This window comes from Bactrocera neohumeralis, chromosome 2, assembly GCF_024586455.1.
Source record: "Bactrocera neohumeralis isolate Rockhampton chromosome 2, APGP_CSIRO_Bneo_wtdbg2-racon-allhic-juicebox.fasta_v2, whole genome shotgun sequence".
In the NCBI taxonomy this organism is placed as follows: domain Eukaryota; kingdom Metazoa; phylum Arthropoda; class Insecta; order Diptera; family Tephritidae; genus Bactrocera; species Bactrocera neohumeralis.
In genome coordinates, this window is record NC_065919.1 from 31,321,150 (window position 1) to 31,337,235 (window position 16,086).

The 16,086-nt window shown below is 35.9% G+C and overlaps 1 protein-coding gene across 6 annotated transcripts in view; it reads left to right on the forward strand.

Moving 5' to 3' along the window:
* Positions 1 to 704: 704 nt before the first annotated feature.
* The window catches only part of LOC126763995 (protein doublesex), a 149,451-nt gene continuing 134,069 nt past the window's right edge, over positions 705 to 16,086 (forward strand). For 2 of the 6 annotated variants that reach the window (XM_050481757.1, XM_050481758.1), the window contains exon 1: positions 705 to 1,327. The gene's annotated coding sequence lies outside the window, so the exon portion shown is untranslated. Of the gene's footprint in view, positions 1,328 to 10,132; positions 11,258 to 16,086 lie in introns of those variants that run through there. The other 4 variants (XM_050481782.1, XM_050481786.1, XM_050481755.1 and 1 more) reach the window with 2 other exon arrangements.

Genomic DNA, 16,086 nt, shown 5'->3' on the forward strand with positions numbered 1-16,086 from the left:
ATTCATTTTCGACTATAGTTTATCCAGTCCATTCTCGGACAATGACTTCAAATATATCTTCCTGTGACACGATATTAAAAAAACGAATTAACTTATCTAGGCTAATTTTATCATCTATATTAGAGGATATCCTCTAATTTGGTTCTGAAATTATTTAATTTAATATTTTTATCATTAAAATAATACAATTTTTTATTATATTCAAAAATAAATATTCTTTAAAATAATTACAATTTTTATGTTGGTTACCAAAAGCAAAGAATAACAGTGCACGAGCACCTGGCTTTCTATGAAATTAAGTAATTTCGAATGTGATACGCCTAGCTATCTGCAATTCAAATTTAAATTCCTCCGCAACAAAAAGTTGCTATTCTTATTCAACGATTCGTAATGTCTTCATTGGTCTTCCTACTGATATATGCAAGGTTCTACAAGAAGATATGGTTATTACCACTAGTTAGAGAGATTGTCGCACTCTGTCATGGTGCTCTTAACAGTTGGCGCTCTTTGATTCGACAGCCATAGCAATTCTCAAAGAGTCTACGGACTCAGTTGCGTGCTGAGGACGTCTCCCAACATTAAAGGTGAGTTACAAAATGGGCCAATGATAATGCATGAAAAATTGCAATCAGCTCTCGATGGCGCGCATTTTTAGTAACTAAACTACTTTATCAGACGCTGGGGCCGCTATGATGCTGCCGTGGTGCTTCGAGACACCATGTCAAAAAGTAATAATAAATAAATAAATGCATAGCATAACGCGTATTCGGGTGCCGGTCGTTCATAGTGTCCGGGCGACGGGACGACGGGGCGACGGGGCTCGAGATGGAAAAGTATAAATACGCGTTTGTTATTGCCAATCTAATAAATTATGTCGAAATAAAAAGTTAATTGATTGTGTTATACTCTGAGTATGCCAGTTTCAGTTCAGCACCTTTGTTAAAATGTGCATACACATATAGTATATACATACATATGTATATGGTTGTATGTATCGCAGCCGATGCAATGGACTTTCATGTTATTATACAAATCAGTGAAGTTAAATTATGTGGTTGCACGGTACACTTCAATTGCATTGCCCAAATTGCATATATTTAAGTAACTGAGTTCTAGATACACACATACGAAGCAACATAATTCCGCAAACCCAGCAGTGATCTCCGTTATTTCCGAAGTAATGCGTTTCAAGTGAGTTCGTACATCCAACCGGTCCGTTAGTCTCATCATTTCCTGCCTGGGAAAGTTGCAGTTACCAGCGACTAATATATCACCGGCCGGGAAATTTTTCTACTCTTTTGTCGATGACTACACATTTTCATCAATGGTAAGAGTCATTTGCATCGAAATGGATTAATTCATACACTAAACAGTTGTGTGTTAAAATGTGCATATGTTTGTATGTCTTTATAACGCTCGTTATTTATATATGTATTTCTAAATCTGGTTTGTGATTGTATAGTCTAATACGACCACAGGGTATTCGAATTGTATTTACTTAAAATACTGTTACCCCAGCAAGAACTAGATTTTTGCAGAGATAAGGCTTTCGACCTTGGTGACTTAGGAAGAACTACGTTTTAAATCGATTATGTTCTAGCAAGAAATCGTAATGGTGTCAAGATAGTTTGGTGTAGGTGCTTCACGATTTTGTTCACTATAGTGCTGTAGTTCCGCTTTTCATACCCTTGCATTCGGTTGCAACTGAGAGTCTAACAGTTTTGTTCACCTAACGGTTGCTGCTATTGCCTAATGGAAATAAGGGGAAAAAGGAGCTATTTATATATAAATGATCAGTATGACGAGACGAGTTGAATTCCGAATGACTGTCTGTCTGCCTATTCGTAATGTAACTAAGCCCCAAGTTAAGCTATAAAACTGTAATTTATTTTTAAAAGCGGGCACGGCCGGCCTCACTAGGTTTGTTGTACATACATACATATGTATCTCAAAAACTATTATTGCTATTTATGGCGAATTTGCTCACCTATATAAGACTAATGTTGAAAACCACGCAGAAGCAAAAAACTTTACAATTAGATGGAGAGGCTTCGTAGGAGGAGAAATGTAAATTGGACAATGGGCGTGGCAACGTTAATCTCCAGGTGTAATCTTATTTCTCAGGAAACTTTCGACCAATTTCAGCATAATTCGGAGGACAATACAACCACTCCTTTTTTCCACATAACAAAATCTTAAAGTCCATCTATTTCCTTCATTTTACAGCATACAAATAAAACACTAATGAAGTTATCGGTAAAAAACTTTATAAAAATATTTAAAGAATCAAATTGTTTAAAATCAAATCTAGATCAAACCTCTGGATATGTTGGCCTATGGCTGACTGATCGAAAGAATCAAGAATCTCAGAGAACGTATTTTCCTGGTAATAAGTGTTCAGTATTAAAAATTGGAAAAATCGGGTCATTGGTTTCTAAAAACCCCACATATTTAACATATTCAACATTTTCACATATCTGCTTGACTCAACACTGTATAAATTGGTCATTCTGTGAGTTATATTATTAATCTAATGATGTATCGTAATGGCAAAATTTGATAAAATTGGGTAATACTCCCCATATACCCAATATAAGAATTTCAAACTTCCGATTGGCTTATAGTACTGTATATATCGGTCAAAATGTAAGGAACATTAGCATTGCCGATATTGTATGTGAAAACGAAAAGATTTTTCTTGTTTTAGCGTTGTTTCGTATAACCGATATAGTGACTCCAATCAAGATTAACTTTCCATCTGACTTTACAGCGTTTATGTATGTACATCAGTCAAAATGTGTGACATTTTAATGAAATTTGGAGGAAAATTTTTATAAAAAAAAATGCAATTTTGCGCTAAATATGAAAGAAATTGGTCAAGAGGCTTGACTCAAGACCGTGGTCAGTATTATAAATTAATCAGAAAGTATTTTCTCGCCTGAGACCTCTGAAATTGCTAGAGTTTAAAATGTTCGGTTACGCCCGAACTTCGTCTGTCTTTACTTGTATACATTACAATCCTTTCATTCATGTCGAACATTATTTTAGCTACCCATAGTCTATTTATATAGGACAAGTGTATTACACAACATTTTACAATCGTTTGGTTCGTAACATTACCTAGCGGTAATATATAATATTAGTCCGGAAAGTGATAGGAATGATTTTCCTACGCCGCGACTGTACTTCGGAGCTTGCGCGCACCGACTGGATTCGGTAGAAGGTGCTCCTAGCTAAAGAACAAGCATCTGGTCAGTTGTCACCGAGCACCTGGAGAGTCAGAAGAAATATTTTCGCGCGACGTGTTTTATTGAGTGGTGCAAGCCGAAAACGTTTGATATAATCAAGCAGGCTTACCGAGATGTTGCTTTAGCAAGAAGTGGTGTGTTCGGTGGCACCAGGCATTTTTGGAGGGCCCCGAAGAGGTCGCTGATGAAGACCGTGCTAGGAGACCTGCGACTTCGACAAACACTGACAATGTGACTCGTGTGCGCAAAGTTTTGCACTCAGACTATCGACTAAGTATTCGTTTAATTGCCCAGATGTTAAATTTATCATTATTTGTCGTTCATGACATTGTGACGGAGCACTTGAACACGTGCAAGGTTCCAAAATGCTCACAGACGGCCAGAAATTGCGGCCGTTAAAAGGAAAGCATTTTTCAATCATATACAAAACGGGAAAAAAAGAGCTAATTTCAGGTGCAACCGAACACTTTATACTCTTGCAACTTGCAAGAATCAGAGCTAAGAAAATACCATAAGATGTAAAACGTCAACCAGAGGATCAGAATCTAAGCATTTTTATATACATATACAAGGTGCGTTCCAAAGTAAACAGGACTTTTTGAATCAGGTGCCCCCAGGTGACGCCATCTATATTTGGGCTGGTGAGTTAGAATCTGCTATTTTTATCGATTGTCCAGTGAGAATTTCATGGCGTTTCATTTATTGGAAGTGAAGTATTGCGTTTTAAATGTCATGAGCTTCGAACAAAGAGTCAACATTAAATTTTTTTTTGAAATCTGGTAAAACTTTTACCGAAACATTTCAGTTGATGAAACAAGTTTATGGCGATGATTGTCTATCCCGTAGCAGAGTCCACGAGTGGTTTTAACGTTTTCAAAGTGGTCGTGAGGACATAAATGACGATCAACATGTGGGCCAATCAAAATCCGAAAAATGATCACCGGAAATTCCATCGAAACTGTGCGTGAATTCATCAAAAAACATCTCCAAAAATTGCTCAGTATCCAACATTCGAAGGACATCTTGTGACCGATTATTTGACCAAAATCACATTTTAACCATTAACAACTCTCCGTATTCACCTGATATGGCAACGAGCGACTTCTTCCTTTTCAGAAAAATGCATTTGCCCATGAAAGGAAAGCGTTATGCAGACGTAGGCCATTCAAAAGGCTTTCATTTGAATAAAATAAATTGATTTTGCCGAAAAAACTATTTATTCTGTTTTTTTTAAGTCCTGTTTACTTTGGAACCCGCCTTGTACTTTATATAACTCATACACTGACCGTCAAATTCGGCATAAGATTTGTAAGAAAACCAAAATGTTTTTTATTTATTATTAGTTATTGATTTATTGCACTTTTGGTAGTTTTTACCAGCAGCATTATATGGGGAGTGAGCGGAGTAATTTTCCGATTTCATCCTTTTTCACACTGTTGGTAGGAATTCTTATAGCATTTGCGCTTTAGTAGTTTAGGAGATATGTACTTTAAATTTAATAGAGTTTAGGGTCGCGCCCACGTTTTCAAAATTTTTTGTCCACAAGTGTCCGATCCCCTGTGCCAAATTAAAGTTTCATATTTTAATTTAGTGCTAAGTCATGGCACTTTATAGGTTTTCGGTTAATGGTATTTTGTGGGCGTGGCAGGGGTTCGATTCCGCCTATCCACGAACTCCGCGCTACTGCCATGTGCACCGAATTTCATCAAAATATCTTAATTTTTATTCACGTTACAGCTTACACGGGCGGACAGACAGACATACAGTCGCCCGAATTTCAGCTTTTCTCATCAACCTTCAATCGCTGCGTGATTTTCCTTCTAAAAAGAAGAATTTCTATCACGTATGTATAGCTACCGAGCAAACTCAAGTCTTTGTATAAAAACTTTTTAACCCGACAAGGTATGTCACGAAATTTGGCATAGAAGCGTTACAATCTCCGAAAATACTTTTCAGATCGGACCACAACAGCTTATAGCTACCTTTCAAACTATCTGATCAAAGTCAGGATATTAATTTTTTTATATCCTTTTATGGTTTAAAATATATGTACATATATCTGGAAGGGAATAGCTTCGGTGCAGAAGTTAAAAAATTTTCTTGTTTTTACGCTGAAACTTTTCTTACTAATGAATTATAACATTATTAAATGAATTTTAAAACCTTAATGTACTGAAGATCACCATTAATAAAACTATTTGAAAGTATTCTCACTCATATTTGCTTGCTCTTCGTTCGTCTTGACCGAAGCAAATGAAATTCAGCAGTAAAAAAAAACCAACATTGGAAATTTTGCATGCAGATATTTTATAATTTGTATAACGAATATTTACTGAAGATACTTACATGTGTATTCCTTATTATGCCGGTAGTACCTTAAAAGGTATTTTTTGGAAACCGCATTCTGCAAGAGTCGACTGGGTATCTGTAGATATATGTACATTCATACATTACCACATCCATGCTAACGGTTGTGTTCATGTTAATGGAGGAGCAACTTGGAGATATTTTAATGAAATTTCTCCTAAAATTGTGCTTTCAGCTTTATGTAACGGTATAGAGAACAAGTTATAATTCGTTTGGGTTTCGTTATCACGCCAATCAAACTTTTTGATGTTAAAGGATAGAGAGACGAGCTAACTGACCGAAAATCATTGCATGAGTTAAAAGGCACCCAAATATTAGCTCTCCGAAGGTCAATGACAATCTTAACCATAATACTCGTATGAGTGCAGGACGATCAGAAAACATTTGTCAAATCCAAATCTAAAATCAGTAAACAATCAACTTTTAACTATGTAACTCTAGAAAAATGGATAGCTCCTCAAAGTGCCCTCACCTGAACCCCATCGAAAATGTGTGAGAAACTATTAACATGTTTTCTTAAGAAAAAACAATAATATATATAATACATAAAATTTAAAGCGGCAATTCGCCCTGTTTACAGGGTTTTAATGGTCACTAAAGCGATTAATTGCGAAGAAATACCAACGTTATACGTTATATGTATGTATTTGTGTTAAGGATAATTTTTTCTTTTAATTCTAACCCGAAAACAAGTTTTGTTAAAATTTAGTTGCAATATTATGAACACAGCTGTATAGCCATGGATATGATGTATGAGCGTACAAAACTTGCAAACTTGTTGCGTTTCAATTTCCTACTTTGAGATACATTAAACTAAGTGCGAATACTCAAATATGTATATATACATATGTATGTATATAAGAGCATATTGATTTGTGTGGCAAAAAAATAGCATAGCTGAGAGAGGGAGAGTGAGAAAGAATGTATATGAAATATTTTCGAAAATTGTAAAGCAAACTTAACAAAGCGTACAGTGTATAGATGTTTTTTTGCTTTTAACCCTGATTTGCCAGACATATTAATATTATATATTCGCATACTCCTTATATAAGATGAGTAGAATTATTTTTTAAATTAAAGATTTATTAAGATAAAGTATTAGTATTTTTGGAAAATCATATAAATATTAGATTATTAGATTAAATTTTTCAGAAACTATGAAAAACTTTCTTCTAACGCCTGTGACAGACATTTCGTAATAATGCCATACTACAAACGAATGCCAGATACATATGTACATATGTATGTGTCAGCAAATACTAGCGCTTTACCAAGTGAGCAATGTAGTATTTTCCTGGTAACAATGCTAGCATATTTCATTGCGGTATTTCAAAAAGCACTAAAAAAAGGTTACGAATTTAGTTACAATTTTATAAAAAAAGCTCCATGGAATTAATAAATGAAATGGAAAAAAAAAATTTTACAATTTATTTTCGTGAAATTAATGAAATGCCTTACTTTATGGCAACGTCAACTTTGCAGTATTTGAAATAATATTACTCATTTTTCCATTACACACAACTACATATTTATTATTAACATTTTTTTTAAAATAACTATTGCCTATGAAACACATACTAGTATTTGAGTTTGCTACACTTCAAGGTGTGTCATCACCGTATTTTAACCACAAGTCTGTCACATGCACAAGATGCAGTGGATTACAATACAGTTCAGAAGAAAAGAATGTGTCGTATCGTAAATTTTATTAATTTATAAAATTAAGAAAATAAAATTTATATGAATTAGATTGCCTTCGACAGTAAAAATATTGCATTTTCAAATAATTAAATGATAGTAGCTTTAACATTTTGAACCGACTCAATTCAAAGCAATGGTAATTAAGAAAGAAATTAAAGAACTTATCGTGCTTACTTATGAGATCCGCTAGTGGAGGGTTAAACCTCGGCCCAAGGCGTAAATGAATAATAACAATGTGGTTGAAGAAGAGAAAACTGCAATGTTAACCTCTGCAATCATATAAAAAATGAGACTAATTGTTGAAGCACGCAGGCCCTTGTCTGTCTTGCATTTTCTGCACTTCCACTTCACACCTTTTCTACATACTTTACTCTGCTTCTTCTTCCACAATTTCATCCAATATGTTAGTTTATCCACCGCGGTTCCTTAAGTTAGCATTTACTCGTTTCTTCCGATATTTACAAATCAGTTATGGTTATCAGCATTTTCTGTTCCGGAATAAGGGAATAATCAATATACTGCAAAGAGTTTGAATTAGGAAAAGAGAATACTATAAGTAGACGATGAGAGATTCGTATATTTCGTCACCTAAAATGCGAAATAACATAACATAATTTTTCACAAGTTTACAGAAGAAGGAAAAAAAACGATATAAAATATAAACCACTCGTATTGAAAAAAATTTGAAGTTTTGTTAGAACTTGGGCGCGTCTGCTAACTGAACTTAAACTTGTATCAATAATTCTCGATTTCTAACTTTTGATTATACTTTGTTTTGCATTTTAGTTGTTTGATATGTACAACGAAAGCTTTCGATCTTGCTGATGTACCCTGTTTCGTGGGGAGCTGTTGAGTTCCCATGAGTGTTATCGCATTGAGTGTAAACCGCTAGTGGAGGCTCGCTTCGAACGGCTTGTCAGCGATCGCAAGAGAAGTATGGCGATAAATTTGTATAATTTGAGTATTCTTTGAGGTACCAACTAACCATGAGTGTGGCATGCTATTGCTTCGGTGATATCCGCTCAACAACCTAAGAGAATTTGCTTCGTTGAGAAAGGGTTATCGGTTTCGTGATCAACTCTCTTTGTGCTATTGATAATGTTACGTATCTATATATATTCATTTATTATTTACATTTTGCACGATATAACAATAAGGGTTCGATAATAATAAGTCCAACATTTAATATCTCCCCGTCTAACCAACACGTGGTACGCAATTCGCTATGCAATCAAAATTTATGGTGTATATGTATGTGCATACATACATAGTATGTATGTATATGTATAATATTTAAATATACATACATATGTAAGTGGAACCCACCATACAATTTAGAATGACACCATTTGAGACAACTGGTTGGACAAAGATTTCTTTCGCTGCTTAGTATATTCTTTAAATATTCAATATTAAGGAAATTTTAAAGTATGTAAGTACATACATACTTACATATAACAAGGCCGGGTCTTCCGGTCGGAAAATTGCACCAAAAGCCTGACAGTGGGATTTTTTTTTTAAATTGTATATGTTGAGAATAAAAAAATGGACTGATAAGAGCGAAAACACACGAATAAATTAAATTAGCTCAATGCTTAATCAATTCCTTAATGGTCGCAAGAGAAAGAATACAGTTCACATTCTTATGTCATATTTTATTGTCTGGTTATTGAACATAAAAAATTAAAAAAAATAACAAACTTAGGTAGATAGTGAGCAATCTGCCCACACTCTGTTTGGTTGAGAACCATCTGGAACGAATACGAACGTTTCAGGACATTTTTCGCAAATCAGTCCTTACTTGCTAGCTTTAAACCATAGTATAATTATATTTTATAACTTTCTGTGTTACAACAAACGTAATTGTGGAGGAATCCATAGCGCACAATTTTTCGATCTTGATGAAATCAAATGCTCTCTTTAATTTGTACATTAAAGTGCAACTGCTGTAGGCCATGTATAAGGTCGTCTATTAGAAGAGTGGATAAATTTCTGTGCTTGATTACTAGCTCTGAATACCTGAGCACAAAACAGATGCGAAGTGCTGCAGCCGGTCGAACGCCTTTTTGTAAGTGTGTAAATTCAGGGAGACATAATTGCAAATAAATGAACTACAATCATGGTGAGAGCGACGCTTTCAAGATAATAATAAAAAAAAAATATAAATCGTTTGTCGAATAGTGTTGGATCGGTCAAACCACTTCGAACAACTTGGTTCGTGTGCAACGACAGCACGGACTGCACAACAGCGCCGTAACAGGAAAGCTAGTTGCGAACTAACAGTACTGTATACAGTTTAACATTGCTCTGGTGCCGCATGCACTCGCAGTATTGCAACGACAATATTCTAACGACAATAAATGAACAAACACAGAAAGAGGCCAATACACAGCGACAAGCATAGATGTGTTCGTACACATTGGCTATAGCACTTTCCGACTGAACTGCGAGCGGTTGGTTGCGACGTCTCGGGGACGTGTAGGAGCGCTTATATAGTCGCCAGTTGTTGCTGCATTTCCGGAGGTGTTCATTTATACATACATATATGTACATATATGCACTAAACAAGTGCTTGCGGTGGTGGCTGCGCAACAACTTTTTGCGGCAATGCGCCGGTATGCACTCGTCTCACCGCTAAGGAAACAACTATGTTAGCAGAACAACAACAGCAAACCGACAGAGAACCGACACATGTGAAGAAATGCATTTAGATTAACAGCAACAGCAAAAGTAACAGAAACGGCAACATTTACAGAAGCAGTTGCAGCCTTAGCTCTTGAGAGTTTGCATTTAATTGGGTTCTGTCGTGTTGCTGTATAGTTGTACACCCTCCGCCAGTTTGTCTATCGTATCTCAGGTCTGTGCAGTGACATTGTCATTGACAGCAAACAATTCGCCAAAACGAGCCGACTGCACTACGGTCATCGGCCACACAACAAGCTCCAAGCAACTCTTTAGCAACGGCAGAACCCCACAACCACTACACCCTTTATCACGGTCTGTGCATTCGCACATCGTTACCACTATGGCTAGAGCACTCGGGAACAACTCAATTCACAGTGGCTAGCATCGCAGCGCCTTGAGTCGACAACTTGGACACTGCACACCACATTCGCAGTTCTGTGCTGTTCCGCTGCGGCCGGTCACCATTCGCATCCGCATTTGCCTCACACGTTGTTCCAATTCTTTGCTCATCAAGTTCAAGTTGAATTCATAGTCAAAAACGAATTCGTAATTGATGTTGATGTCGCTGTCGCTGTCGATGTTCATGTCGCCGCTTGTTCTGCGCGTTGTCTAACGGAGTTCGTGTTGTATTTTGAAAGAATAAATACAAAAGTGCCGCCTTTGTTACTTCTGCGCTTTGAGCTGCTCCTAAGCGTATTGCATCGGTCATTGGACATATGTATGTATAAGTGTGCCAAAAATTCGGGATTGTGATTTTACATGCGCTGTCGTTCAAATTTGGTGTTCCGTGCGATCGCAAACTAACAGTAACGTGCTTCGCTGACATTACCCAATAATCAAAGGGTGTTTGGGTGCGTTGTTACTTTGGGTTTCGCCGTCGGGGAGTTAATTCAAATATTTTCAGTTTCGTTGGAAGTGCAATCAGAGCCACGATCAGTTATTTTTTAATAGTCGATTACAAACACATGCACATTTATACGGAAGCTCATTGAACGAAACCTATCCTTTTAAACTACGAAGGTTCGCAAAATAAAGTTTACGGAACTTGTGTATTGAAGGGCTGCTGTCAACTTCTACCTAAAAACTGAAAATTATAAAAATAGTGAACAAACATACAAAAGAAATGCAATATCGCCGTGTTATCAACTTTCGTACAATAACATTATCGTAACAAGGCAATTAAATACTAATATAATATAACGATTGTTCAAAAAATTAAAGATTAAGGAGAGTGCGTGATTTATCGACAAAATATTGTAAGTTTAATTTCATTTCCAATGAGTGTACATATTTTTTTAATTGTAAAAGATTTCAAGAAATAGTGCAGAGATCAAAATATCTCCACTAATAATATTTGAAGTTTGTGGGCGGAGCGAAATCGATGACACATTTGCAAACATATGTAACAATGAATTGATTGTTATCTATTTATATTATGATTAAAATGTCCGCTATAGAATTTAATTGCTTACAATACTTGATTTATTTCATACATTTAGGTATATCATATGTAGTTAAAATAAATACTTATTATCGATACTAAGTGGTCTCAGTTAAATTTTCCGTGAGTGTTTCTAAAATATAATGTGATTCATTCTTATTTTGGTTGTGTCTTTGGAAATTCTTCTACAATTGGCTGATCCTGCAGTTCAAAGTTTCCTCCTTGCTTTCAGGTTTGAAATCTAATATATGAAATTTGATGTTTGATTCTTTAGCAATTCCAATCTCAAAATTGGTTTTGGCATTGTTGGGTCACCCTAATGACAGTGACCCGTGCTCCGGATATACATATGTACATATACATATTGTAGTCATAATTTTCTTTACTTACATACGTCAATGTTCAAATCTTGAAACGGGTTTCGACTTTGTTACCAAGCAGTATTACTGCGTTTATTTAGAATAAATGTTAATAGAAAAGAGAAACTGGGTAAAGATAATTTATTTAAATTTAAGCTCTTTAATCAGTTAGATGAATAATACTTAGAAAGGTGGAGAGTTTTTTGAGCCCCTGCAGGATAATCCCGAAGCTTCGTCTAGCAACCTACAATTTGGAAATATTAAAAATAAAATTTTGGAACCGTTGGAAGTGAAAAAAAAAATAAATATGCGCAACGTAATAGATGTGGCCTAAACACTTTTGTCATCGAAATATAAATCAATCCATCCATTTCAATAATTATTCAACTTTTCGTGAGAAATAACTGTTTAATTATCTGAAAATTGTAATTTTGCATTGATGTGATTGCTTTGCGTATATACGAGTATGTACATATGAGGGAAAAAAGCGCTGGTGAAATCTATGAGCTCCCAAAGAATTTAATACCCGTATTTTCAGAATGTTTGTTTACCGCAATATTTATCATTTGTCCCAAACGTATTTAGTTGATGACAGAGTAATGGTCGTCCCCGAGTGGTTCGAACCATTCGGAAAAATCCACTAAAAAATAGAAAAATATGTCAATACTTATTCGAGAAGATCAGATGTTGGCGTCGTCCATGCCATTGCTCCATATAGCAGGCCGAGAACGATGAATGACTTGGAAACTGATCTTTGTTTTCTTGATAAACTTTACCTATCAATTGCCTGATCCGCCCTAAGTAGCACCTGTTGGCAAGAGTTATTCTGCGTTGGATTTCGAGGCTCACGTGTTATTGGCGTTAATACTGGTTCCAAGACATGCGAGCCAATTTGCGAATGCGGTGACTGTTTGATTACAGGAGATATTTCGTCTTGTCCTCATTCACAACCAGCCTAAGACGCTTCGCTCTCTCATCTAGTCTGGATAAAGCAGAATTAACGACGTGATTGTACACTCTTATAGAAGATTGTACCTTACCTATTTTCTCTAGAAATGGATTGAATAAGTCACACGATAGGGAGTCGCTTTGTCTGAAACCTCGTTTGGCATCGAACGGCTCGGAGAGGTCCTTCCCGATGATAACGAAGCTTTTGGTGTTTTCAACGACAGCTTACGCAGGCGTATTAGCTTTGCAGAGGTACGAAGTTCAGACATAGTGGCATAAAAGCAGTTCGTTTTGGAGGTGACGGAGACGACTTTAAAATCGACAAAGAGGTGGTGTGGGTCGATATTCCTTTCGTGAGTATTTTCTAAGATTAGGCGCATGGTGAAAATTTTTTCGATAGTAGATTTTCCTGGATTAAAGCCACACTGATGAGGTCCAATTAGTTTGTTGAAGCTGGATTTTAATCTTTCGCACACTACGCTCGATAAGACTTTATATGCGATATTAAGGAGGTTTATCACACAGTAAATCGCGCAGATTGCAAAGAAGCTGATGCATGCACCTTGTCAGTTTTTTACCGTCCACCTCGCTCGGGTTGTGGTTGATGGCAACATTGCGAGGGAGGCTGTCCGTACCAGCTGTTCTTTCGACCTTTACGAAAAACCAATGGTTTTGCTTGCAGCTGTATATAAGGCAGTTGAAAAACCGCTCACAGTTCCCTTATACCGAGCTACTAGTGAGTGATCTCAGGGAGTAGGAGTGCAGGTCCGATAGAAAACCGTTTCGCTGTAGGTTGTGATAGTAGATTCTCGATGTCGTACCTTCCCTGTGTTTGTTGACGGGCGTGATTTGCTGTACAGATGCGGGCGAGTATCTTCGCTACAACAAGATAGTAGTCCGAGTCGATGTTAGATCCTCGGTGCGTACCCACGTCAAGGACACTGGATACAAGTCGTCCATCCATCACAACATGATCGATCTGGTTTCTAATTTTTCGATCCGGAGACAGCCAAGTCAGCTTGGCGAAATTTCTTGTGCTGGAATATGTCATCTTTGCTCATTCTGGCGTTAACATTGCCAAGCATAATTTTTATATCATGGCGGGGGCAATTGTCATAAGCGCGCTTCGGCCGCACATAAATGGCATCATTTAGAGTTATGTTGAAAAATTTTTTTCTGATGTGAATTGTGACCAGACGCTCATCCACCGGTGTGAATGGCAGCACTTGTCGACTGAGTCTTTCTCCCACCACAAATCCCTCACCGAATTTGCACTCCTTTATATGGCCGCTTTAGTAAATGTCAGAAGTACCTACTCGTCTTCGTCCTTGACCCATCCATCGCATTTCTTGCACGGCGGTGATGTCAGCCTTCACTCTTACGAGGACATTAACCAGCTGGGCATCGGCATCTTACCAATTTAGGAACCGTACATTCCAGGTTCTTGTCCTTAAATCATAGATCTTATTACGTTTGTTGTGGTCGTCATCAAAAGTGGGGTCTTTTATCCGAGGCTATTGTTGTTTCTTTTTCATTGTGAGTAGTTTGTACGTTGCGGGCCCCAAACCCACATTATACACATTTATATAGCTGTTCCAGCGCACAAGGCAATATCAATATAAATTGTACGTGCTGCTACAGAATCTGAAATAAGCATTCTTAAATAAAATAAACTTTATTAAAAAAATAATTAGAGTAACATTTATACAACTGTCTGAACTTGTTACGGAACTTATGGCAGATCTCAGTATATATCACAAAATGTATAGTATGTACGATGCGACGTAGTCGTTTTCACCAATGTGTTTTATATACGTAAGTCTCAAAAACTGTTAAAGCAATGGTAACCTTGGTGCGAACTTTCATTTTAACCGTTTCATGATTCGACGATAAGACATTTTACGACATTTTAAAAGTGGACGTATATATACATATAATACATATATCTCGTATGCAACAGTAGCTTTGTCCCTATGCTACGGCCAAAACCAGTCTTTATCTCGGTATGGCTCGATCTCTTAGGGATATAATCATCTTACATGAACAAAAAAAGTGGAAAGCAGTTCGTACTTTTTTCTACCTCTAATACGTTATATGTAGTGATTTCAATAAGTTACGTTGTAAGTAAATAGATAAGATAAAACGAAAGCTAAGTAATGTTAAATTAGATGCTAGTAATTTAATCCTCAGATAATGATATGTTATTAAGACTTGCCGAACATTTCACTGATCCTCATATTCGATGAGAAGTAGAAGGAACAGAAAACATTTTATTAGGGATAAAAGGCTTAGACGGTGGTGATTTCATTAATTTTCAACCCCAAATCAATTTTCGATTAAATATCACATATGTACTTATATTAACCAATATAAATGAAAAGCCGAATATTATTATATCACATATATTTGGGCAAAGGTCTGCACTGACTGACTATTCGGCCTAAAATGTGCTGAAATATCATCATTGTTTGTTGTATAGGGGGCCTAACAGAAAACTTTAAATTTAAATTCTTTTATTTTTTTTTTTTTGCTTTTTCCATAGTTTATATATTCAAAAATATCCTGTGAAATCGGCGAGGTCGTATCTTAAACAGTTTTTAAATGGCAGCAAACATATATAAGTGAAACTTTAAACGCGTTTTTCTCTAAGCGACATTTTTCAAATTTGCTGACATTATAACTTAACGAGAAATTGACCGATCCACTTCAAATTAAAACTGATAAAGCTGAATACATTTGCTATACAATAGACTACGATCTTTTTGATTGGCTGAAAATTGTCAATTTGGCATTAAAACAACGACATTTTTTTCGTAAAAAAGCGATTTTTTTTTTCAAAATGGCGCCATTTTCTTAATTTTTCATATTTTTCAAAGATCGTAGTCCATTGTATAGAAAATATATTTAAGTTTAATCATGCCAGCAGTTGTTTTTTTTTGGCAAAAACATTACTCCGTTAATTTTCAATATTTTTGTAAAAACAAGTATTTTTAATATAGCTAAAAATATACTTTATTACGTCCATAGAACGTCGAAACATTCAATCTAGTACTTACTTTTAAAAAAATTCAAGACAAATTTTTACCAAAAAAAAAAAAAAAGAAAAAGAGGAACACATAATTGGTATCGGGTGGTTTAAAAAGTGATGGTACGATTTTGAAATTTTTAAACTTGAGATTGTACACCTTAAAAGCACTATTTTCGCAAAGTTTTATTCTGATACTAGAGAACCCGTCCTTGCTTCACTGTGGGTGACCCATAGATAATACTACTACCATCAATATGATTTCTATTAGTTAGATTATAACTATTAGTTAATGATATATACATATGTAGC